This window comes from Belonocnema kinseyi, chromosome 2 (genome assembly GCF_010883055.1).
Source record: "Belonocnema kinseyi isolate 2016_QV_RU_SX_M_011 chromosome 2, B_treatae_v1, whole genome shotgun sequence".
NCBI lineage: Eukaryota > Metazoa > Arthropoda > Insecta > Hymenoptera > Cynipidae > Belonocnema > Belonocnema kinseyi.
The window spans coordinates 155,490,281-155,494,649 of record NC_046658.1 but is presented as its reverse complement, the minus strand read 5'-3'; positions in this window follow the sequence as shown (position 1 = coordinate 155,494,649).

Here is a 4,369-nt window from a genome sequence, read left to right as displayed (position 1 = left end):
ATTCAGCCAAAGATATTAAACAAAAATGAGCAGATAGAAAAAAATTGTATATTTCTTTTTTCAGAATGTAGTTCACAGTCCGCCGGAAATCCTCATAGCAAACGCAATACCGGTCCTTCTTCTTCTGCTGGTAGCAAAACTCCTGCTTATACGCCTCCTTCTTCTCGAGTACTTGGATATTCGCTTAAGCAACTTGGATATATTCGGCTCATTCCCCGTAAAAGCGAGGGTCTTCAGTTCGAATTTCGAAGATGTATTTTTCCTGTTGGTAAACCAATTAGACTTCGAAGAATAGACAAGACATACTTTCCCGTGCCAAACCGAGAGCATATTGGATTATCAACATCCAATGGTGAAGTTTTTGCAATACTCGAGGCTACTGGGTTTCTTCGTGGAATATATACGACAAATATGGAACGTTCGAGAATAAAAATAAATATTATAAGCGGCACAATTAACAGAATGACTTCAGAAGAAATCAAACTTTGTCCATTAGGTGAACAATTCCCAATATTCCCAAACAGTTTTATTAAAGCTTTTGCAAATGACGACTCCCTAAAGTCCATATGGAATTGCCATAGCGAACCTGAGGAGTCTCCTCTCCATGCCAGGTCCAGGTCTCTTTTGGCCGGGCCTCCTTCTGATGGGGTACTTGGATGGACAGTAGAAGAACTTGGACATGTCCGGTTAATTCCTCGCACAAATAAAAACCAGCAATTTCAATTTCGAAAATACGTTTTTCCCACCAATCAAGAGTTTCGAATGAAAATAGATAAGATGATCTATTTGGTTGACAAAAATCAAGAATATTTAGTATTATCAACATCCAGTGGTGATGTCTTTGCAATAATGCATTCTAGCGATACTCCTCGTGGAATTTATAGGACAGATAGAGGTTATTCGCGCATAAAAATAAATATGATAAGCGGAAAATTTTATGAATTGACCCCAGATGAAATAAGGGATTGCCCAGTAGGCAAGAGACAACCAATCTTTCCCAACAGTTTCCAAATTGCTTACGCAAATTACGATTCACTGCATCCCGAAAGAAATCACAGTGGCGACCGCGATCCTGGAGAATCTTCTGTTAGACAATATTCACCTGACCGAACTTCTCAGGAGCTCTCTCTTGATCCCAGGTCAATTTCTCCTCCGGCCAGGCCTCCTTCTCATGAAGTACTTGGATATGCACTCGACAAACTTGGATATGTCCGGCTTATTCCTCAGACAAATAAAAACCGGCGATTTGAATTTCGAAGATACGTTATTCCTGATAATTACCCAATTCGATTGCTAACAGGGCGTACCTATGTGCCTGTGCCAAGTCGTGAATATATTGTATTATCAACATCTAATGGTGAAGTCTTTGCAATACTAGAGTGTACTGGGATTCTCCGTGGAATATATGCGACAAATAATGGTCGTCCGAGAATAAAAATAAACATGATAAGCGGTGCAGTTGAGAAAATGACCTCAACTGAGCTGAAGGAATGTCATGTAGGTGATAAATTCCCGATCTTTCCTCGCTGGTTTACTAAAGATGTTTCAAATGAAGATTCTCTACAGTATGTGTATCATTAAAGAAATAATTTAATAAAAAAATACGCCCCCTGCGCGGGCATATAAGAATAATGATAATAAAAATTATAACAGTCATAATGATCACAGTTATATTTTTGATATAAGGACTACCTCCTAAATTTGTCACCTAATGAGTTAGTTATACTGTTAACCAATTGATTAATTAAAGCATTAATATATGTATTTAAAAATTTGTCATAAGGACAACCGCAGGATTTCGCCGGGAGCGGGTGTATGTATGTATGTATGTATGCATGCATGTATGTATGTATGTATGTATGTATGTATGTATGTATGTATGTATGTGTGTGTGTATGTGTGATTTTTAATCTATTTTGAGCTTTCCACAGATAAAAATTGATTTATGTCTTCGATCTTCCATTTCAATTCTACATGTTATTGAAGCTTTATTTGGAGCGTTAGTTCTAAAGTCCGATCTAAGTTAAACTTAGGCAAAGTATTGTGCTATTAGATAGTAGTTTAAGGAGAATTTTTGTTTTCATTCAGATATGTATTTCCCAAGGGCCCATTGCCTGCAAAAAACTATTAAAAATTCACCTTTTTCTGTCAAATACCCTCAGGCTTGACATTTAGCCTACATTGGATCTCGTATCTTTTGACTGATCCCAAACCGATCAAAGAGTTTTCCACTCAAAAACAACAAATAAAGTTTGAAAAATTACTTCCACAGCCCTTGACGCTTGAGTATTACACGTTTCCCCGCAATCGCAGGGCAGTGATAACGGATGTGAGTAGAAGTCTCATTATCCTTTCCGCACAGAGGAGAGATGGGACTTTCTTTAAGCCCTATCTTAGGTGTGTAGTATCGTAGGTTTCCGTGTCCTATAAATATTTCTGTTAGGACTTTGATTTAGTTCCTGCCGAGCTTGAGTAATTCCTTCCCTCGGTGCGAGTTTAGCGTTGAGCCCAAAAGTGTTTTAGCATGTCTGCAGCCTACGAATGGCTCAAGCTTAGTAAAATTCCCCTTTGCTACTAGCTTTGCTAGTTTATGTGATATTTCATTGACCTTAATTCCGCTTTGTCCAAGGATCCAAAGCAGAGTGACTCAGTTGTTTGTCGCTAGCTTATCCAGTGCCTCAAAGCGCTCCCTACCCTGCTGTTAAATCAGACACGAATGTTTCTTTTATTGCTATAATATTTTGCCTTGCAGACGAACTAGAGAATGGCCATAATGTCAGATTGTAGAACTGTGGCATGGGATCCCATTACAATTCTGAAGCCCATTCCATTCCTTCCACGATATACCCCGGCATCTGCATTCCCATTGGTCCTGGATCCATATGTAAACCAGTTTGCTCCATCACTGGGCAAGTGAACCTCACCGGCAAGCCATTCCTCTTTCGTGGATACGCTGACTCGGTACTTTTTGCCGAAGAGGTAGCAACGAGTGGACGTTTTGTTTCTGAGCATGCTCAGTGTCTGCTTCCTCGCAATGTCGATTGGTATCCGCAATACTATCGAGATACTGCTATCGTTTACCATTTTTAATCACCAAGTTATCGTGGGTGTTGACTTCGACCCTGCTCCACCAAACCACCACCGCATAGGTAAGTCTGGGTTGCATGATCGCTGTGTAGATCCACAGAAGTGTCTCCGTTTTCAAGCCCCAGCTTTTTCCGATGGCGCTCCTACAGAGCCAAAGAGTCGCTATTAGCTTCTTGCGCTTGTTTTGCAGGTGCTCGTTCCATGACAGCTTCTTATATAGAATAACTCGGCAATATTTGGCTAAACCTTTGATTTCAAGTTGTTGTGCAGACTGTTCCAATGTTATCGTGGTTCTCCACTTAAACCTTCTGGTGAATACAACTGCATCCGTCTTACTCGGATTAGCTGATAGTCCAGTCTCGTTGCACCATAAATCTACTATTCTTACTGCCTTCTGCATACTCCGAAGAGCGCATGCAGTTGCCGGTCGCACATGATAACCAGTATATCGTCCGCGTAGCCAACAACGTGGTGGCCGTGACTCGTGAGTAGATAAAGCAATTCATCTGCTACCAGGCACCACAGGAGTGACTAGCCACTGTTTTTAGTAGAAAAGATATGAGACTAATAGTACAAAAATCCTTGAGTGTTATGCACCCGATCCTGCCTGCTTCGCGAATGAAAACTACTCTTGCACCTGTATATGCCGTCGAAACGCAACATAACGTCAGACTAGCCATAGCAAGTCTTTTTAGTGGCCCAATGATGATCTCACCATTGTTTTCACGAAGACTGGATATATTCGACAAAGTATCTCTGCTTACGAAACTACCGATCTCTGATACAATTGATATTATTAAATCTTCTAAAAACTTCTTATTTGAATGCCTACCTTTATTAGAATACGTTCACAATAATACTCACTTCTCTTTCAATAAAAAATTCTACAAACAAAACCTTAGGGGCAGCAATGGGATCCCCAATCTCACCGGTAATAGACAATAACTTTATGAAACTTCTAGAAACTATAATCTCCAACCAAGCCAAGCCTAAACCGGAATTTTCGTTTCATTACGTTGATGACACTTTTGTCATCTGGCACCATGGATGAGATAAACTAAATAAGTTGTTTAATTTCATTAATTGATTACATCCGAATATCCAGTTCACCATGGAAATTAAACAAAACGGAGAATTGCTTTCCTTAGACCTATGAGTTTACAAATCATTTGATAACATATAAGGACATGAAGTGTAATCTGGAAAAAGAGGGTAAGGCGGAAATAAAATACCTCTCGCGGTTCAAACAGACTAAGTAAAGGAGACCCCAAAAAAATCACAA